We start from the raw sequence: 23,661 nt of genomic DNA, 5'->3' as shown, positions 1-23,661 counted from the left end.
TTGGGATTGACTTTAATTTTATTTTATCACTTACTTGAAACTGAATTTTATTTCATTTTATTTTTATTATTTATTATTATTTTATTCTTATTTTATTTTGTTATATTTATTTTAATATAAAACACGCAGAATGTACAAAGTCCAAATCTAGTGCACTTCTTTGACCTGTACACCTTGGTTCACAATACATGTGCAAAATCTTTTCACCACACAGGCCATAGCTCGTTCACACATTTCGATGGATATAGAGCCGACAACTCGTGTTGTATGTTCTGCAAGATCATTAATGTCTGTAGATTTTGTAGAATAGATGCGTTTTTTCACCATTCCTACACAACCAGAAGTCAAGTGGAGTTGAATCGGGTGACCACGGTGGCCAGGCGGAAGTTCAACCTCTTCCAGTACAGTGTCTACCAAAGGTTTCGTCCACGCAATGTCGAAACTTTAAGGAACAACGTGCTGGTGCACCATCTTGCTGGGAGTAACCTGGTGTTGAGATATGGAGGGGAAGATTTTCAACAACCAAATTCTGCAATATATATAGGTGAGGATCTCACGCTACAGTCAGACCATTAAAATTATAGATAAAGTATTCCAAAATTAGAAGCACCGCATCATACATTACCTTTCGGAGAAGATCGAGTGTGCTTTCTTAGTTCATGGGGATTGTCTGTACTCCAAATGACGCAGTTGTGCTTATTCACGTTGCCAATAGGATGAAATGTGGCTTCATCCAACGTAAAGAACACCACATTAGGGTCTCTGTGTGTCATTGCTAGCAACGCTTGTGCAGCTTGAACACGAGCAACTTTACCCGCATCACACAGGGCCTGTTTCATTTGCATGTCGTACGGCTTCATTTGCAGATCGATATGAAGAATTCTTAAGATATTTGTTCACATGATTTCGGTTTCCAATGCTAATCTCGTACTTGACATTCCTGGGCTTCTAATCATTGCCCCTTGAACATTCATGGTGTTATCTTCCGTTCGAATACTTCTTGGACGTCCACTGCTTCCCTTAGTCATTGGTCACAGACCCAGTGCGCGCAAATTTCTCACACAGTCCACGGATAGTTAAACGGGTTGGAGGATCCTTATGAAACCACTGCTAAAATTTTCTTCTTTCTATTGAGGGTGATCCAAACACTTCCATCCACGCTGCCACCTCTCTTCTCTCTTCCAAAGTAAGTCGGGTGGCCATCTATAGTCTGCAAAATAAGAAAATTTAAATTTATGTAGTACCATAAGTGTGGTAACAACATTTTGGATAACCCTATATAACACAAAGCTAAGAATTGTCTTCAGTCTCCTGCATATTTTCAGAAGTATAGGTATAAGTTGCTTTGTCCTAGTTCTGTGTAGCTTATAAAATTAAGTTTCTGGCGAACTGTTACTTTATTATCTCTCTTCCTCCCTAACTATAATTTCAAGCAGTCAATACTCACACTAAAATCACACAAGTCCTCACAATGAAAAGATTTGGAAGTGATCACTGAATTATACGTTTTATCTGCTTGGTTGATAGTTCTTCCAAACAAAAAGTTATTTGAAATACAACACAGCTTGAGACAGCAAACAACGGTGTGTAATTACGCTTTAGTACATTTATTTTAATGCACTTCCGGTCGTGCATGAGCTAAATTGTTAATTAGACGCTTTTGTGATGAAGCACACCAAACAATTCGAAATTACTTTATACTTTTTCATCCATGTCAGTTACTTAAGCATGTACGAGGGCCCACTGAAAAGTATGTCTCTAAATTCTTTATGCGAAAATTCATAAAGCTTTTTAAATAATACAGACGTTATTAACATTTCACGACTTTATTTTCATGTCTACATATTTGGAGACCTCTTTCGTCAGAGGGCTCCAAACTGTAGCGTGTAAAATGTCGATCTGCAAAGTTAAGTACGCTGACGGAAGAAAGTCGCAACAGCAAGAAGGAGTTATGCGACTTAAACGAAAGTTGCTAGGCATGTTTCTACATCTGAAAGATTGTGTCCACTCAGATTACCCGCCAACTGCATAAAAATGACGCTAGTAGCGAAACTTTGAGGAATCAAATCAGGTTTGCTATAAATGCTGTAATGGCCGCGAGCATAAGTTATCCTTGAGATTGGACGTAGTGAGTTGATGTTAGTCAAGAATGCCCTTAAGACGACAAAGACGCAATTATCGACACCTTACTGAATTTTTAGTTGGGCTACAAGTAGCCGGATGTTCCTTCTGCGATATTGCAGAGAGACTTGGCAGGAATATAATCACTGTACGTAATTGCTGGCAGCGGTGGACACCAGACAGTAGGTCGCAAGAAGACCGGGCTCCACACGGTCACTTGTCACCACCAAGAGGGAAAACTATCGTGTTCAGTGTATAACTCTGGCTCATCACACTGCATCTGCAGCAGCAATCTGAGCAGCAGCTGGCACCAAAGTGACACAAGAAATTGTTATAAACAGGTTACATGAATGACAGCTCCGAGCCAGACGACCTGTAACGTGCACTCCACAGAGCTCAAACCACCGCCATTTGCGATTTCAGTGGTGTCTAGCGACAGCTAATTGCAGGTCTGTTGTGTTTTCTGATGAAAGCTGGTTGTGTCAAGTGCCAGCGACGGCTGTGTGTTGGATAGAAGGAGGCCAGTTAACAGGCTGCGAGCAACCTATCTGCGTGTTAGGCACAATGGACCTATACCTGGAATTATGGTCTGAGGTGGGATTTCGTACAACAACGGGAGCGCTCCCGTGGTTACCCCACACACCCTAACTGCATATTTGTTCGTCAATGTTGTGATTAGACCTGTTGTGCTGCCATTATTGAACAGCATTCCACGAGTGTTTTCCAACAGGATAACACTCGACCACATACTGCTGTTGTAACCCAGCATGCTGTACAGAATGTCGGCTGTTCAATCACAAGATCTGTCTCCAATCGGGCATATATGGGACACCATCGGACTTTCTTGAATATTAATGTGACGTGCGCAGCTTTCCATTCTTTGGGTACGGATATTTCATCGATCGAGCGGTTCTATGTGATTGTTAAGTATCGAACTATTGCATCAGAGTACTCTGAAAGGAACCTAATTGGTATACAGTATGGACTAGGAGACTTGCTTTTAATAAGTGATTTAAGTTGCTTCACTACTCCGAGGATATCTACTTCTAAGTTGCTAATGTTAGCGGCTGTTCTTGATTCGAATTCTGTAATTTTACTTCATCTTCTTTGATGAAGGAATTTCGGAACGCCATGTGCAGTAACTCTGCTTTAGCAGCACTGTCATCAATAGTATTTCCACTGCTATCGCGCAGAAAATTCATTGGTCGTGCCTTGCCACTAGCATACTTTACATACGACCAGAATCTCTTTGGCTTTTGTGCCAGGTTTCGGGACAAAGTTTCACTGTGGAAACTGTTACAAGCAGCTCGCATTGAAGTCCGTGCTAAATTTCGAGCTTCTGTAGATCACCAATCTTGGGGATTTTGAGTTCGTTTAAATTTGGCATGCTTTTTTCGTTGTTTCTGCAACAGTTTTCTGACCGGTTTTGTTTACCATAGGGATCAGCCCCGTTGTTCGTTAATTTAATTGGGTTAAATCTCTCAATTGCTTTCGATACTATTTCTGTGAATTCAAGCCAGATATGGACTACACATATTAATCGATTGGGGGAAACTATGCAAATCCTAAATCCGGATTCCCAGTCGGGAACTCGAACTACAGTCCTTCTGAACGAGGGCTGGTGACGTACTACTTCGTCTCTTCTCTCAGCAATGAGACAATCACGTTGAACAGGAGGAAGACAGATGGGATATGCCGATGGAGAAGCTATGCATCTTCGGTACATCGTTGTTTTGGGTTAAACACAACTTAGGAGGTAGTTTGTTCCAGAGTCGTGTTGCTGAAACACAAAGGGAAATGGAGAAACATTTACAGTTCAGGATAGGAGCAGAATTACGCTAGATGCCTCAGATCTTATACCGCACTTACGGATAGATGATGATAAATTCCTGAAATGCGAGCAAAGATACAATGAGGTGACAAAGGTTATGGGATAGCGATATACACATGTACAGTTGGCGGTAGTATCGCGGTACGTTGGCGTAGCTGTCATTTGCGCTCAGGTGATTCACTGGTAAGGTTTCCGACGTGATTATGGCCGCACGACGGGAGTTAACAGGCTTTGAACGCTGAGTGGTAGTTGGAGCTAGACGGGGAATTCAATATCTCAAAATCCTCAGTGTCAAGATTATGTCGACAATACCAAATTTCAGGCATTACCTCTCACCAGGGACAACGCAGTGGCCGTCGGCCTTCACTTAACGACTGAGAGCAGTAGCGTTTACATATAGTTGTCAGAGCTAACAGACAAGCAACACTGCATTAAATAACCGCAGAAATAAATGTGGGTCGCACGACATATGTATCCGTTAGGACAGTGTAGCGAAATTTGAAGTTAATCGGCTACGGCAGCAGACGACCGACGCAAGAGCCTTTGCCGGCCGCGGTGGCTGAGGGGTTCTAGGCGACGTAAATTCCGTCGATCATTCGTGGGGCATAATCGAAGGGTCAGCTCGTGCAGAAAATCGTGCACCGGCGACACTTCCACAATTATGGACGACTCAGTATTTCTGCAGTGGACTTCCAATGACTTGTTGAGCCCATACCACGTCGAGTTTCTGCACTACACTGAGCAAAAAGGAGGCCGACAAGATATTAATAGATTGCCCATGCCTTTTGTCAGCTCAGCATATCGAGGAACCTAGTGATCGATGAAGGAAGTGAATAGTTAGAAAATCTTGTCACTTACCCGATCGCATGCACCATAGCAAACAAGTAACACACAAGTGACACACAAGTTGACAGCACAAAATATTAGTCACCTCTTGAAAATAATTGGAGTGCTGTGGATGGTGTAGAACCGATACTAGGCAGTCCTATGACCCTTCATCGCTTACAGAAGTCATGGCAGTTAAGTGGGGTGGATGTGCCAATTGGTTGTATGGAACCGATCCAGAAAGATGGGTCGACATGTAGACAAGGCAATGTTAAAAAGAAGCTATCGCGTGTGGACATATCCACGACCACACAGTGAGTGGAACTGCCTAATTTGTTTGCATATCAACGCAGACCATGCAATGTGTCTGCAAGGAATGGTGTACCATTCACAGCCATTTAACTTCATTACATTGGTTGTAAAGAAGCGACAACTGACAGGAACCGGAAACGATTGTCACTGCTGCCCATGACAGTCGGCTTCAAATCTGCAAGAAATTTATGCTGTCAGTAAATGAAGGTTAATCTCAATCAGTTCCCGAGCGAGAATACTGATGGGAACAGCATGCATTATACATTTGGAGTAGGTTACCTGGCAATAGGCAGTTGCACACAGAGGCACATGAAGCTGCTCTGCTTTAATGGACCAAACAACATAACCTGGATAGTACTTGATTTTCGCGTGTAGTGTGGTCTGACAGGTTGCGATTTTACTTCTCTTCAAGGGACGCCGAGTGCCGAATGAACTGATGGCCCAATGAGGCATTCCACCTGCAGTGTATGGAGAGTGTGGTACAGACTGGAGATTATCCTGAGTTGTATAACAACAGGGTTATGGTCCCACTTTGCATTGCTGCCAAATTTATTCAAGGTGGCGGATCCGAGATGGCGGCGATAGATGTGGCAATGTCGCAATGACGACATGGCAGGAAGTTCAAATTTTGGTTGGAAAATAGGACAATTGAGCTACCTCCACTAACCTAAAGCCCCTCCCCTTCCCCTCCTCCAGAAAATGGCACGAAGTTCAAATTTTGGTGGGGAAAAAGGGCACTTGGGCTACCTCCACTAACCTAAGTCATCCGACTGCCACCTCTTCCTTGAGATTCGTGGCAAAAGGACTCAGCCTGTGCTTGGTTGCTGGATAGGATGGACGTAAGGCATTATTTTGCAGGCAGTCTTTATATAAGCAATGTGAGTTGTCATAGGCAATAGCTCCATCCAGTGTGTTCACCATGAGGTCTGGAGTCCAACTGACCTAGTATACAGTACTGCCACCAGAGGGTGCTGTCATTCCATTGAGGTCTGGGGAAAAATGGCGGGAAAAGGACTCAGTATCTGTCCAGCTGCTGGAGGGGAAGGGCTGTACTTCATTTATTTTGGAACAATTTATTTATGGATGGATATCACATACTTCATTTATTACACTGATACAAAACACTCACTCTGATGTGCTTGGGGTCACAATACAGAGCCTACAGACCTGCAAACTACTCGTAAATTATCGAAATAATGCAGTATACTGATGTACAGACAGGCAAAGAACTCGTAAATTACCGAAATAATGCATAGTACAGCCTACAGACCTGTTCACAAAATAATGCAACAGACACATTCACTACACATAAAATTATCAAAAAATAATGCATATATAACGGTCTGCCAACACGCTCACAACACTTAAACAGTCGAAAATAATACAGTGCACAAATATGCATTGCATGTAAAATCGCTTTCGAGCTATTATTAAGAAATTCGACTGTGATGTATCAGCATACTGTTTCCTACAGAGGTTCCAACGCATGCACAAGCCAACGCCACCAACTCGCACACGCGTTTTGCAGGGCCAGCCAGACACGTGCCACCACTGGAAAGACGAACGCTGGGGTGCAAGCCACCGATCTCAAGCCGCAGCCGCCTGCAGCAAGGAGGTGAAAGTCGCCTCTATTTTCAGGTATAAAGTTAGAATTCTTCGACTGTTATACTGACGTCACATGTTTATGTAAATAAGCGCCAAGTCTCCCTCTGGACGCGCACATGTTCATCTAACCACCGTTGCTGGAGTGGTGATGCATAGCCTTTGTACCTGCAGTCCAGCGAAGACCTACCTGCAGAGCACCTCACCATCGCAAGCACAGCTAAAAGGTTGTCAGTGTTACACTGACATCACATGTACATGTAAATAAGAAACAAGTCTCTCTCTGAATCCGCTGTAGAAATCTTTTGGGATACTTCCTAGAATAGCCCATGGTACATTGTTCCTAGCGATCCTAATGGGACATGCGAGATTCCTCCGGCCGTGTACGTGTTTATCCAGCCACCACACATACTGCCATTCCAGCAGAGGCCTAAATGCCTAGCGAGAGATGTCTGCATAGTGACTCACCGACGAAGGCGCAGCTAAAAGGCTGTCAGTGTTATACTGATGTCTCACATCTATGTAAATAACAGCCAAGTCCCTCTCTAGATGCGTTATATAAATCTTCTGCAATGCTTTCAGAAAATAATAACAAAAATAGTCCAGAATAACACAAAAGCCGCGCAGAATTAGCCGAGTGGTCTAAGGAGCTGCAGTCATGGGCTGTGTGGCTGGTCCCAGCTGAGGTTTGAGTCCTCCCTCGGGCATGGTTGTGTATGTTTGTCCTTAGGATAATTTAGGTTAAGTAGAGTGTAAGCTTAGGGACTGCTGACCTAAGCAGTTAAGTCCCATAAGATTTCACACACATTTGAACATTTTTTGAATAACACAAAATGCATTCTTCCTGAGATTCCCAACGGCAGAGCCCATCCATCACATATCTGCCGCTCATGGAAATCGTAAAGTGTCGCAGAAATAGTTAATGGTAGCTTTTGTTGTATTAGCTTTCATGATGTCTCATCTTGTCTGCATCGAAATTCTTGCCCTAACAGGAGCTGTTTACAAAAATAGCTCAGAATAACAGCGAATGCGTACTTCCTGATGGAGCTAACGAGACATCCCATGCTACCCTTACTGGAAATCTTGATGTCCTGCTTTCAACATACGTCTCAGAAACGGTAAATGTTATCACTGCTGTCTAGAGGCCACCATATCCCAGCACAAGAGATATCTTGTGAATGAATGGAGCATTCTGATTGGCTCTTACTGAATTTACCCTCCAAATTGCTGCTGCGGCCAGTGCAGGAGCACTGTCCGCCATTTTTTTCTGCAGATGAGACTTTCAGCAGCAAAACTATTTTTTACAGATCACCATATTGTACTGACAGTTAAACCTTGCAAAAGTGGTCTACAGACCATCAAATACGGAAAGACACTTGCTCAATTACACTGCTCTTCCACTGAGGATGGAAGCTTGAATTTCACAGCGTGAAACTGATCTCCAACCAGGCAATATATCACCATGTACCGTGTCGATGTAGTAAACGTGCAATTCGATTCCTGCCGCATACAAAATCGCTCCTTTTTGCATCATGCATATAGTTATCGACAGCCAGATACTCGTACGTATACTGTGAAGACAGACAGCATAAGCACATGGACTGTATATACTCCTCGCAGCACTAGATGTTTCCCGTGAGGTCGGGCAGTCATCCACCGCTGCCGACAGTCACAAATCATTCGCCCCGACGAGTGACCAGAGAGCCCTCAGCCGACTGAAGTCACCCTGCGAACTGTTGTATAAAGCCTACATCTACGTGATTACTGTGCTATTCACAATAAAGTGTCTGTCAGAGGGATGAATGTACAACCTTCAAGCTGTCTCTCTACCGTTCCACTCTCGAACGGCGTGCAGGAAAAACGAGTACTTAAATTTTTCTGTGCAACTCCTGCTTTCTCTTATTTTATCATGGTGATCTTTCTCCATATGTAGGTGGGTGCCAACAGAATGTTTTCGCAATCGGAGGAAAAAACTGGTGATCAAAATTTCATGAGAAGATTCTGCTGCAATGAAAAACTCCTTTGTTTTAAAGATTGCCTCTCCAGTTCACGTGGCACTATCTCTCCTACTTCGCGATAATACAAAACGAGCTGCTCTTCTTTGTACTTTTTCGATGTCATCCGTCAGTCGCATCTGATGCGGATCCCACACACAGAAATGCTCCAGAATATGGTGGACAAGCGTGGCGTAAGCAGTCTCTTTAGTAGACCTGTTGCAGCTTCTAAGTGTTCTGCCAATGAAACGCAGTCTTAGGGTGGCTCTACCCATAACATTATCTATGTGATCGTTCCAATTTAGGGTATTTGTAATTGTAATCCCTAAGTATGTAGTTGAATTTACAACCTTCAGATTTGTGTGACTAACCGCGTAATCGAAATTGAGCGGATTTATTTTAGTACTCGTGTATGGGTTTGCTGGTAATTGGGAGCTCCAATGTTAGGCACGTAATGGGGTCCCTTAGGAACATGGCTACCAAGGAGGGGAAGGAAGCCAGTATGCACTCCGTCTGCATACCGAGAGGAGTCATTCTGGATGTGGAAAGGCTGCTTCCAGATGCCATGAAGAGTACAGGGTGCAGCCAACTACAGGTGGTGGCTCATGTCGGTACCGATGACGTATGTCGCTTTGGATCGGAGGAGATTCTCTCTGGTCTTGGGCGGCTAGCGGAAATGGTAAAGACTGCCAGCCTTGCTTGGGAAATTAAGGCGGAGCTCAACATCTGCAGCATCGTCGATAGAACCGACTGTGATTCTTTGGTACAGAGCCGAGTGAAGGGTCTGAATCAGAGGCTCAGGCGGTTCTGTGACTGTGTAGGCTCTGCGTTGTCGACCTACACAACATTAGTAATTTTGGTTCTCACTGGCATCAGCTATCCAGGGTCAAAATTTCGTGACACAGTTTTTGTTCACACTGTATGTCCCCACAGCAGAACAAAGCAGAAAACATTATTCCATGACCGAGAAGGAAATGTTGGCAGTTATATATGGTACTTCTTACTTATGGTGTTATTTACGAGGCCAAAAGTTTATAGCAGTGATGGACCATGCCACATTAAAATCGTCGCTAGGATGGAAGAATCCTTCCAGCAAACTGACAAGCTAGGCCCTACAATTGAACGAAGTTGATTACAAAGTAGTGCGCAAACCAGGAAAGAGGCATACCAAGGCAAAGGAAAACTGCAGTTCTACAAGCACTGGGTGGAAACATTACTGAGTGGCAAAAGGCCCAAGCATCTGACACTGATTGTCAGACAATCAGGTCACAAACACAGTTTATCACATGTGATAATTTATTGGACAGAACATCAGACTGCGAGAGGTAGTACCCGCAGCGTTCTCGGATGAAGTTTTTAAACAAGCAGGGGACAGTCTTGATAGGGACGGGGAATATGATGTAGGTGGTGACCTGGTAAAGATAGCTACTCAAACTGGTGGCAACTGTTTCAGCATCATGATAGGCCTCATCTTAAAGCGGCTGTTAAGCGCGTTAACATGGGTCTAGAGAGGGTGCTGATGGCAGAGGGCATGAGTCACATTTCAGTGGTGCCAGTTGGGTCTATCAGTAGATAGTGTTTCACTAGGCATGGTCTGCACCTCAATAGGTATGGGGCCGCACGGGGTAGCCGCGCGGTCTTGGGCGTCTTGCACGGTCTGCGCGGCTCCCCCCGTCTGAGGTTCGAGTCCTCCCTCGGGCATGGGTGTGTGTGTTGTCCATAGCGTAAGTTAGTTTAATTTTAATTTTAAAAACCAACAGCCTCAGTTGCAAAGTGTCCCTAGCTTTACCTAGGTTTCAGTCGGGATAACCCAACCTTCTTCAGAATAAAAGTAACTACTGCGTGTCCATAGTGGACATCGTCAAGCTAAAACTACAAATCCATAAATTATCGTCAGACTGTAAAAACTTATGGATTTGTAGTTTTAGGTTGACGATGTTCACTATGGACAAACTGTAGTTACTTTTATTCTGAAGAAGGTTGGGTTATCCCGACTGAAACCTAGGTAAAGCTAGGAAAACTTTGCAACTGAGGCTGTTGATTTTAAAAATTAAAATTAATATTTATGCAGTTGCTGACAGGGCCGCGAAATGTTGAAAATATTTAAGTTAGTTTAAGTTAGATTAAGTAGTGTGTAAGCTTAGGGACTGATGACCTCAGCAGTTTGGTCCCATAAGACCTTACCACAAATTTCCATTTCCAATAGGTACGGGAAGGGGAGGCTGGCAAAGCTTATAGGTTACAGTGTAGTGGGTGGTGGTGGGATCACTCATGGAAAAATTCCTGTAGTTGTAGGTGTTAGAGCTGCACAGTTTTTAGACTGAAATCAGCTGATAGGTATACTTGCTTAAAGGAAGACCCTCTAACTGAGAGCTCACCTTCAGAGGACGTCATGTTTCCAAGTAGAGAAAGAATTAGCATATTTCATCAAAATATGAGAGGTATTAGAGATAAAGTTAGTGAACTGCTTATAGATGTTGACTCTGAAACTATTGGTATATCGGAGCACCACTTAAACGGTTGGACAATTCAGAGCTTCCTTTATCAGGATGCAGAGTAGTTGGCTGTTTTTCAAGGAGTTCCTTGCGGGGTGGGGAAGTGGCTATGCATGCAAAAAGCAGTATTCAATTTGAGTCCATAGACATATCACGGCACTACACTCAACAGATATTTGAATGTTGTGCAGGAGCAGTGAATTTAGTGAAACTAAACTTCTAATTGTTGTTGTTTATAGGTCCCCAAACTCTGACTTCAGAGAATTTCTGCTCAAGCTAGATAGGGTTCTTGATTCACTTTGTGAAAAGTACCAGAAATTAGTTCAAATGTTCAAATGTGTGCGAAATCTTATGGGACTTAACTGCTAAGCCCATCAGTCCCTAAGCTTACCCACTACTTAACCTAAATTATCCTAAGGACAAACACACACACACATGCCCGAGGGAGGACTCGAACCTCCGCCGGGAGCAGCCGCACAGTCCATGACTGCAGCGCCTAAGACCGCTCAGCTAACCCCGCGCGGCAGAAATTAGTTATATTTGGTGACTTCAATATAAATTTTGTGTATGATCGTGACAGAAAAAGGATGTTGGTAGATCTAAATTCATATGATCTGTTGCAGACAGTGTTTTTTCCAACTAGGGTAAAGGGAAACAGTAGCACAGCCATAGACAATATTTTTATTCATTCTTCATTACTAGATGGGCATTCTGTTAGTAAAAGGGTGAATGGCCTTTCAGACCATGATGCACAAATTTTAACACTAAAAGGCTTTTGTGCTCAAACACATGCCCATATAATTACAAACTATGTAGGAAAGTTAATCCAACAGCAATAGATAGTTTTTTAAATCTTGTCAAGGAACAAGAGTGGCAGGACGTTTATAGTGCCGATAACATAGACGATAAATATAATGCTTTCCTTAAAATATTTCTCATGCTCTTTGAGAGTTGCTTTCCGTTAGAACGTTCTAAACGGGGTACTAGCAGGATAAGGATATTATGTAGAGCAAAGCAGGAGTTATATCAAAATGATAGAAGTAGTGACAATCAAGCTACAGTATTCCATTACAAATAGTTTTGTAAGGTGCTTAAAAACGTTATTAGGAAGGCAAAGAGTATGTGGTATGTAAATAGAATAGCTAATTCTCAGGAAAAAATTAAAACCATATGGTCAGTTATGAAGGAAGTGTCTGGTCAGCTGCACAAGGTCGACGATATAAAGTCAGTTCGTAGTAAAAATAATTCTGTTACTCATATATATACAGTATACTCATATATATACAGTATTTAACAATCATTTTCTGGGCATTGCTGGTGAATTAACTAAAAATGTAACTTCTACAGGGAATCATACACAACTTTCCTGTTCAAATGGCTCCAAGCACTATGGGACTTAAAATCTGAGGTCATCAGTCCCCTAGAACTTAGAACTACTTAAACCTAACTAACCTAAGGACATCACACACATCCATGCTCGAGGCAGGATTCGAACCTGCGACCATAGCAGTCGCGCGGTTCCAGACTGAAGGGCCTGCAACCGCTCGGCCACAGCGGCCAGCAATGTCTGAAATACTCCTCTATGATACAGACAAGGAGGTGATTGAGTCAATAATTAAATCACTGAAGACTAAGGACTCTCATGGATATGATGGAGTGCCTAGCAGAATATTAAAGTACTGTGCTGCTCATGTTAGCCTTGTATTTAGCCATATTGGTAATTTTTCCTTTACGAATTGAGAACTTCCTGAACGATTAAAGTACTCAATAGTAAAGTAGCTTTATAAAAAGGGAGAAAGGGATAATGTAGACAACTTTCGACCTATTTCTATGCCATCAGTGTTTCCTAAAGTTATTGAAAAAGCTGTCTATGTAAGGATAATTGATCATTTGATATCACACGATTTGCCATCAAATGTACTGTTCGGCTTTAGAAGTCGTTTAACAACTGAAAATGCTATATTCTCTTTTCCCTGTGAGATTCCGGATGGATTAAACAAAAGGTTTCGAACGTTAGGCATATTTTTTGATTTAACTAAGGCATTTAATTGTGTTGATCACAAAATATTGCTCCAGAAGTAGGACCATACGGAATACGGGGAGTAGCTCACAATTGGTTCACCTCTTACTTTAGCAACAGACAGCAGAAAGTCATTATTCACAATTTTGAGAATAGCTGTGATGTGGGGTCTGAATGAGGGTGGCCCAGGGATCAGTGTTGGGGTCACTCCTGTTCCTTACTTATATAAATGATATACCCTCTAGTATTACGGGTAACTCTAAAATATTTCTGTTTGCTGATGACTCTAGCTTCGTAGTTGTGTGCAACATTGGCTCGGTTTCAAATAGTGCAGTTCATGACATAAGTTCATGGTTCAAATGGCTCTGAGCACTATGGGACTTAACTGCTGAGGTCATCAGTCCCCTAGAACTTAGAACTACTGAAACCTATCCAATCTAAGCACATCACACACATCCATGCCCGAGGCACGATTCGAACCTGCGACCGTAGCGGTCGCGCGGTTCCAGATTGTAGCACCTAGAACCGCTCGGCCACTCCGGCCGGCCATAAGTTCACGGCTTGTAGAGAATAAACTAACGCTAAATCACAGTAAGACTCATTTTTTACAGTTTCTAAAACACAATTCAACAAAACCTGACGTTTTAATTTCACAGAATGGGCATATGACTAGTGAAATTGAACAGATAAAATTTCTAGGTGTTCATATAGATAGTAAACCGTCGTGGAAAGCCCACGTTCAGGATCTTGTTCAAAGAATTAATGCTGCCATTTTTACTATTCGAACAGTACCTGAGTGATCGTTCAACACGAAAATTAGTCTACTTTGCTTATTTTGATTCACTGATGTCGTATGGTATTATATTCTGGGGTAACATTTCCCATTCTAAAAGTATATTTTTGGCTCAGAAACAGGCGTTTCGGGCAATAAGTGGTGTAAGTTCACAAACCTCTTGTCGACCCCTGTTCACGAGTCTGGGAATTTTGACTTTGGCCTCTCAATATATATATTCCTTACTGTCATTTCTTGTTAACAATATTAGCTTATTCCCAAGAATAAGCAGCTTTCACTCAGTTAATACTCGGCAGAAATCAAACCTGCATTTGGATCGGGCTTCCTGAACTCTTATGCAGAAAGGTGTGCAGTATACTGCTGCATCCATTTTCAATAAGCTACCACTCGAATTCAAAAATCTTAGCAGTAATCCACGCGCTTTCAAATCGAAGCTGAAGAATTTCCTCTTGGCTCACTCCTTCTATTCTGTCGAGGATTTCCTTGAAAAATTAAGCTGATTCTTGTTGTATTGTTGATTGTGTTTACTTAAACTTATGGCTTGACTTTTTTCGGGTTCATAAACATTTTATTTTTATCTGTTATTACTTTTATGTTGTAATTTCATGTACTGACACATTCCATAACCATGGAGATTTGCTCCTCAGTTTGGTTCTGTGGAATTTGATGTGTAAATAAAATAAAATAAAATGACCATCTGTTAAGAGACCATGGTGGACAGAAAGCATCTCATATATGTGTTGCTGAGAAATTTTTGTGGAGGACCAGGGAACGAGATGGCGAACAATATGTCAGGAACTGTGTACCATGTACACAATGGGCTGATATTAGCAAGCGGCCAATTCCATTTCAAAGGCTACCTGAAGCGTCTCAGTCATTTCAAATGATATGGGTGGATATTTTAAGACCACTTAATAGAACACCAGCAGAAAATAGGTTCATATTGACCACAAAGGACCATTTCTCACAATATATGCCAATTATTCCAACCCCCGACCAAGAAGTGAGTACAGTTACCCAGGCAATGGTAAGTATTTTGTTGCTCACATTTGGCATTCAGGATACTTTAATCACAGGTCAGGGCATTAACTTTATGTCGGATCTGATGAAGCAGTTGTGTCGACTGCTCCACATTCACAAGCTGCAGGCAAGCCCCTTTCATCCTCTAACCAATGGGAAAACAGATTTGGTGCATTGCACCATTTTGAAGCTGTTATTTCAATAGTAATCACAACAACTGGGATGTGTACCTAAATTACGTGACCACTGCATACCATTCCAAATGCACGCAGCCACCGGTCTTCCGCCATATAAGGTAATATATGGAATAGAAACGCCTTCACCTATCGAAATGGTAAAACCGAAACTTGGCAATGATACTGAATCTGTGAAAAAACTCGTGAGAATGTACCAAGACGTATGGCAACAAGTGAAACGTGCAAATACGAAAGCTTTAGAACGCCAAGAGCGGATAAGACAACGTGTGAGAAAGTTACCACAATAGACGGTTAGCCAATGGGTACTGGTAACGAATCTGTAGACACCAAAGAGCAAAACACATAGAATTACTGACTCGATACCACGGACCATACCAAGTGGTGGAAATGACATCAGCTGTCAATGTTAAGATACAGATGTCAACAAAAACTTTGATTACTCACGTAGTGTGCATTAAGCCACTTAAGGAAGCTGTGGATGCCTTGCCGCAAGTAGCATCTCCATTTGCAGTGCAGAATACGAAATCTAGGAAAGCAAAGACAGAACACATGACTTGTGAACCAAGTATGTACAGAGCGATTTCTTGCACTTTGGTCATGTCAACCGATAGGATTTGAGATCTTGAGATTACTGTTGGATTATATTTTACTGCGTTTGTTTTTACTAGGTTATTGAGTAGTATTGCTGTTTTTGTTGCATTTATAGTATATTTGAAGATTTTTGTTTATTTTTCATTCTTTGCTTGTAACTGATGTTAAGGGATAGATTCGGTATTACTTTTGTATGTGAGGGTTCTGTAGTTTTGTTCGACTGTCCTCGCCTTTCATAGGAGGGAGGGGAAGTCATAATGGTTCCTTTCCCTCAGGTGGAACAACAGAATGGGAGTTCTGGAGGTTTGTCGTAATTCTGCTAGACCCAGCCTCTGGAGTCTGGAGTACTGTTCTCCAGGGAACCGAACGTCCTACTGACAAACCATCGGTGGGTACATGGATTGAATTTCAGTGTGCGACAAGTTAGGAATGAAGTGCATAGATTCCAGGATGCGTTTGTGGAGTTGCACCAAGAGATAAAGAGGCACAGAAGGAAAGAGTGTTGATTAAAGTGCAAGGGTAATGCCGATGTTTACAATTCTTGTATGGGAAACTGAGGGAACAGCTGACGCAAGTGATGGACGTGGTACCAGGAACCCTAGTACGTAATAAGAGGGGTTGGTTGAATGCTGAAGGGAAACTATTGAAAACTGTGTTTGACGTAGCTGACAACAAAGATATCTGGAAACGGAATGGCATGAAGGAGTGGATACAAGGAGTAGCGGATGCTGCCAGATATATGCTAGAAGGGTATACCGCCCAGCTGTCAAACATGGAGCAGCATGTGCTGAATAATCCCAGGATAGTGAGAGAATTAACTGCTGACTCAGTACAAAGTAAGCGAGACACCGTATGGGCTATAACAGTGACATCAGATACAAATTCCCTATTTCCCTCTCGCTGCACCGCTAAGACCCACGCCTATTACCCACTACACGCAGATTTCTGATTCCCGAAAGACTTCGGACGTTAGTTGTGCATCCGCACTGAAACTTTTCGTTGAACAGCTGTCGCGCCCATAGAATTATATATATGATATCCGACAGAACAGACACCACTCTTACCTATAATTTAAACAGCGACTTAGAAGCAGTGCAAGGTCGACTGTATGCGTAGTACGAAAGAATGTCTGTGGCCAGGTTGATGCGAACGTTAACAGACAATGTGATTGACGCCAGAATGGGAGTGACTACGCTACAAAAGGCAGTACACCACGCCACCCACGGACAACTAAGTGATATACCGGGTGATCAAAAAGTCAGTATAAATTTGGAAACTGAATAAATCACGGAATAATGTAGATAGAGAGGTACAAAGTGACACAGATGCTTGGAATGACGTGGGGTTTTATTAGAACAAAAAAAAAAAAAAAAAAAAAAAAAAATACAATCGTTCAAAAAATGTCCGACAGATGGCGCTTCATCTGATCAGAATAGCAATAATTAGCATAACAAAGTAAGACAAAGCAAAGATGATGTTCTTTACAGGAAATGTTCAATATGTCCACCATCATTCCTCAACAATAGCTGTAGTTGAGGAATAGTGTTGTGAACAGCACTGTAAAGCATGTCCGGAGTTATGGTGAGGCATTGGCGTCGGATGTTGTCTTTCAGCATCCCTAGAGATGTCGGTCGATCACAATAGACTTGCGACTTCAGGTAACCCCAAAGCCAATAATCGCGCGGACTGAGGTCTGGGGACCTGGGAGGCCAAGCATGACGAAAGTGGCGGCTGAGCACACGATCATCACCAAACGACGCGCGCAAGATATCTTTCACGCGTCTAGCAATTTTTTTTTTGTTCTAATAAAACCCCATGTCATTCCAAGCATGTGTGTCAATTTTTACCTCTCTATCTACATTATTCCGTGATTTATTAAATTTTCAAATTTATACTGACTTTTTGATCACCCGGTATTTTTGTCGCCACAGCAATTCTCAAAAAAATGGTTCTAATGGCTCTGAGCACTATGGGACTTAACATCTATGGTCATCAGTCCCCTTGAAATTAGAACTACTTAAACCTAACTAACCTAAGGACAGCACACAACACCCAGCCATCACGAGGCAGAGAAAATCCCTGACCCCGCCGGGAATCGAACCCGGGAACCCGGGCGTGAGAAGCGAGAACGCTACCGCACGACCACGAGATGCGGGCAGCAATTCTCAACCCACTATGCAAAGGACGAAGGTAGTTCACAGCAGAGTTAAGCTACATGGTAGAACAAACTGAAGGCAGTGTGGCACTATTCCATGACATGTCCACCGCTGCAATGAGTACTGATGGTGCTAGGTTACATGTGTTAATTCGATTCTCAATAGCGGGCGTGAACGCAAGGTGTCAGTGCTTTACAGCGCACCTCAATTCAGTGATGAGTGAAACTGTGGGGAAGTGGGTGCACAAGGAAGTGTTAATAATTTAGGAGCAGAGGGAGAGTTACGCTCCGCTCTGATGTCGTTGTAAGACCTATGGAGATGTCAGAGGGAAAGCACTCTCTAATACAAGAAAAAAGAGAAAGAAAAAGGAGGCACCACGAAAGAATTATCCGAGTGGGACGGAAATTGGTTCAAATGGCTCTGAGCACTGGGACTTAACCTCTGTGGTCATCAGTCCCCTAGAACTTAGAACTACCCAAACCCAACCAACCCAAGGACACCACACACATCCATGCCCGAGGCAGGATTCGAACCTGCGACCGTAGCGGTCGCGTGGTACAAGACTGAAGCGCCTAGAACCGCTCGGCCACCCCGGCCGGCATTTGGCTGAGTTCTCTAGTTCTTGAAGTAATCACCTGTTATGTGTAAATATGTGGTCAAAGCTCCTTCATACTCTTCCAGGTTTCCTGCTTGTTACATCCCAGCAAATTGGATATTTTTAGCATTTGTGTTGGGCATATCACTGGAATGTTTCTTCAAAGGATACTAGAATCGCCTGTTCCCCAGCCTGCTATACATTACATTTTGCATAGTATGATTTCTGCGAACGAAAGTAGCGGGCCGTAGTCCTGTAGAGTATCAAATGTGGGTGCAAGTTCAATAAATACTACTTCAGTCTTTAGCGGTCACGCGGTTTCAGGCTGAAGCGCCTAGAAGGGACGGAAATCGGTAGATGTGATGTACATATACAGACAAACAATGATTACAATTTCAGAAATACTGGATGATTTATTCAGGAGACAGCTTCACAAATTTAGCAAGTCAGTAACGCGTTGGTCCACCTCTGGCCCCTGTGCAAGCTGTTATTCGGCGACCTTGCTGGACAAAGCAGGGTCTGGCAAATGTCAAGACAAGCAGTAGAAACTCTCGTCGTGTGTGAGCGAGCACTATTTTGCTGAAATGTAAGACCAGGATGACTTGCCATGAAGGACAACAAAACGGGACATAGAATATTGTCTACGTGCCGCTGTGCTGTTAGAGAGCCGCGTATGACTAACAAAGAAGTCCTGCTATGAGAGTAAATGACACCCCAGGGCATCACTCCCCGTTGTTGGGCCGTATGGAGGGCGACAGTCAGCTTGATATCCCGCCACTGTCCAGGGCGTCTTCAGCCGTGTCTTCGGCTTGGAATCTCACTGACTGGAGTATAATTTTCTTCAGTGATGAGTTCCGTCTCGAAGTGAGCCCCGATGAAGAGCGAAGGTGTGTCTGGAGATGCCCCATGCAGCTGTGGGATACCAGCCTGATTGTCGCCCGTCGTACGCCGTGACAACCAGGGGTGGCAGTCTTTCCATAGCAAGACCCTTTTGGTTTGTCATCCGTGACAACCTTACAGCATAGCGATACATCGACGATATTCTATGCCCAGGTTTGTTGCCCTTAATAGCAAGCCGTCTTTGGCTTACATTTCAGCAATATACTGCCCGCCCGCACACGGCGGGAGCTTCTACTACTTGTCTCCGTGCCTTCCAAACCCTACCTTGGCTCCAAGTTCGCCGGATCTCTCCCTAACTGAGAACGCTTGGGGCATTATGGTCAAGGCCCTCGAACCAGCTCGGGATTTTGACGATCTTACGCCCGAATTGGCGAGAATTTGGCACGATATTCGGACCAGAGGTGGACCAATGTGTTACTACGTTGATCAGATTGTGAGGCTCTTTCCCTTGCATAAATAAATCATCCAATATTTCTGAAACTGTGATGATTTGTATGTACATGTACATCAAATCTACTGATTTTCACCCCATTCGGGTAATTCCTTCGTGGTGCGCAGTTCTTTTTCTTTTTTTTTTACAGTCTTCCCAAATGCAAAGACAATGCACTGTCGCCTGATGAACGAAGTAAGAGCCTACGGAATATCAGACCAGCTGTATGGCTGGGTTTAAGAGTTTTTAGCAAACAGAACGCAGCATGTTGTTCTCAATGGAGAGACGTCTACAGACGTTAAGGTAACCTTAGGCGTGCCACAGAGGAGTGTTATGGGACCATTGCTTTTCACAATATATATAAATGACCTAGTAGATAGTGTCGGAGTTCCATGCGACTTTTCGCGGATGATGCTGTAGTATACAGGGAAGTTGCAGCATTAGAAAATTGCAGCGAAATGCAGGAAGATCTACAGCGGATAGGCACTTGGTGCAGGGAGTGGCTACTGACCCTTATCATAGACAAATGTAATGTATTGAAAATACATAGAAAGAAGGATCCTTCATTGTATGATTATATGATAGCGGAACAAACACTGGTAGCAGTTACTTCTGTAAAATATTTGGGAGTGTGCGTACGGAACGATTTGAAGTGGAATGATCATATAAAATTAATTGTTGGTATGGCGGGTACCAGGTTGAGATTCATTGGGAGAGTAATTAGAAAATGTAGTCCATCAACAAACGAGGTGGCTTACAAAACACTCGTTCGACCTATGCTTGAGTATTGCTCATCAGTGTGGGATCCGTACCAGGTCGGGTTGACAGAGGAGATAGAGAAGATCCAAAGAAGAGCGGCGCGTTTCGTGACAGGGTTATTTGGTAAGCGTGATAGCGTTACGGAGATATTTAGCAAACTCAAGTGGCAGACTCTGCAAGAGAGGCGCTCTGCATAGCGGTGTAGCTTGCTGTCCAGGTTTCGAGAGGGTACGTTTCTGGATGAGGTATCGAATATATTGCTTCCCCCTACTTATACCACCCGAGGAGATCACGAATGTAAAATTAGAGAGATTCGAGCGCGCACGGAGGCTTTCCGGCAGTCGTTCTTCCCGCGAACCATACGGGACTGGGACAGGAAAGGGGGGTAATGACAGTGGCACGTAAAGTGCCCTCCGCCACACATCGTTGGGTGGCTTGCGGAGTATAAATGTAAATGTAGATGCGATGATACAGACTGGTGTACAGACACGCGAGCGACAGCTAGTCTTGGGATAAGCTGAAACGAGTGGATTTTGATGGGATGTGTTAACGCCACGTCCTCATTTCCAGAGAGTAGGCACCCACTCACTGGGTCTACTTGACTTTTTTACCTGGAATCGTAACTGTAAATTGTTATGAACGCGGGAAACGTAGAGGCACGGCTAAAATGAAATTGCGGAAAGTGGAATACTAACAAATCGTTCGGCTTGTGACATAGCTGGCATGGCATTTCGTCTATCAGTTATGGACAGTGGTACGACCACACTATGTGGACACAACCTACGCCGACGGAAAAATATCTCCACACCAGCAAGAAGTTCTGCAACATAAACGAAAGTTGGTAGGCGTGTTTCTACATCCGAAAGATGATGACTATTCAGACTTCGCGACAGTCGCATAATAGTGGCGCTAGTAGCTCCACAATGAGAATGCAAATCACGTTTGCTGTAAATACATAACGGTCGTGAGCATTAGATAACTTTGAGAGTGGACGCGGTGACTTGATGTTAGCCAAGAATGCCTTTAAGACGATAAAGACGCCATATCAACACCTCACTGTGTTTGAACGAGGTCGTGTAACAAGGCTACGTGAAGCTGGACGTTGCTTCTACGTTATTGCAGAAAGACTTAACAGTAATGTAACCACTACTCGGTGATAGCTGACAGCGCTGGTCACTGTAATCTACGGTCGCAAGGTGACTGGAGGGTCGCGTGGCACTACCGAGAGCCGGCTGGTGTGGCCGAGCGGTTCTAGGCGCTTCAGTCTGGAACCGCGCGACCGCTACGGTCGTGGGTTCAATCCTGCCTCGGGCATGGATGTGTGTGATGTCCTTAGGTTAGTTATGTTTAAGTACACTACTGACCATTAAAATTGCTACACCAAGAAGAAATGCAGATGATAAACGGGTATTCATTCGACAAATATATTATACTAGAACTGACATGTGATTATATTTTCACGCAATTTGGGTGCATAGATCCCGAGAAATCAGCATCCAGAACAACCACCTCTGACCGTAATAACGGCCTTGATACGCCTGGGCATTGAGTCAAACAGCGCTTGAGTGGCGTGTGCAGGTACAGCTGCCCTTGCAGCTTCGACACGATATCACAGTTCATCTAGAGTAGTGACTGGCGTATTGTGAGAAGCCAGTTGCTCAGCCACCATTGACCAGATGTTTTCAATTGGTGAGAGATCTGGAGAACGTGCTGGTCAGGGTAGCAGTCGAACATTTTCTGTATCCAGAAATGAAGGGTAGAGCCACGGGTCGTAACACATCTGAAATGTAACGTCCACTGTTCAAAGTGCCGTCAGTGCGAACGAAAGGTGACCGAGACGTGTAACCAATGGCACCCCATACCATCACGCCGGGTGACACGCCAGTATTGCGATGACGAATACACGCTTCCAATGTGCGTTCACCGCGATGTCGCCAAACACGGATGCGACTATCATGGTGCTGTAAACAGAACCGGGATTCATACGAAAAAATGACGTTTCGCCATTCGTGCACCCAGGTTAGTCGTTGAGTACACCATAGCAAGCGCTCCTGTCTGTGATGCAGCGTCAAGGGTAACCGCAAACACCGTCTCCGCGCTGATAGTCCATGCTGCTGCAAATGTCGTCGAACTGTTTGTGCAGATGGTTATTGTCTTGCAAACGTCCCCATCTGCTGACTCAGGGATAGAGACGTGGATCCACGATCCGTTACAGCCATGCGGATAAGATGCCTGTCATCTCGAGTGCTAGTGATAGGAGGCCGTTGGGATCGAGCACGGCGTTCAGTATTACCCTCCTGAACCCATCGATTCCATATTCTGCCAACAGTCATTGGATCTCGACCAACGAGAGCAGCAGTGTCGCCATACGATGAACCGCAATCGTGATAGGCTACAATTCGACCTTTATCAAAGTCGGAAACGTGATGGTACGCATTTCTCCTCGTTACACGAGGCATCACAACAACATTTCACCAGGCAACGCCGGTCGGCTGATGTTTGTGTATGAGAAATCGGTTGGAAACTTTCCTCATGTCAGCACGTTGTAGGTGTCGCCACCGGCGCCAACCTTGTATGAATGCTCTGAAAAGCTAATCATTTGCATATCACAGCATCTTCGTCCTGTCGGTTAAATTTCACGTCTGTAGCACGTCATCTTCGTGGTGTAGCAATTTTAATGGCCAGTAGTGTATCTTTTAACCGGAAAAAGGAAATGTATCTAATAGCAAGTAAGAGTAATGACCCAGAAACAGTCAAATATTACAAAAATTAGTATTATTAAGAAGTCCAGAAGTCTGTGTATTGTGTCTGAGATAAGCAACGCTGATAATAAAATTAAAATAATCTGGAGTATCTTTGAAAGGGAAACAGGGCAACCAAGAGGATAGGAAAACCGTATTACGATCAGACTGAACGACAAGTTTATTAAAAACAGAGAAACGTTGAAAATATTTTTAATGATTATTTTTTAAATGTTGTGGAGAAAATATGATCCAGATGTTCACTATAAAAGGCAAAGC

Source organism: Schistocerca americana, chromosome X (genome assembly GCF_021461395.2).
Source record: "Schistocerca americana isolate TAMUIC-IGC-003095 chromosome X, iqSchAmer2.1, whole genome shotgun sequence".
NCBI lineage: Eukaryota > Metazoa > Arthropoda > Insecta > Orthoptera > Acrididae > Schistocerca > Schistocerca americana.
Note: the sequence above shows the minus strand (reverse complement) of the source record.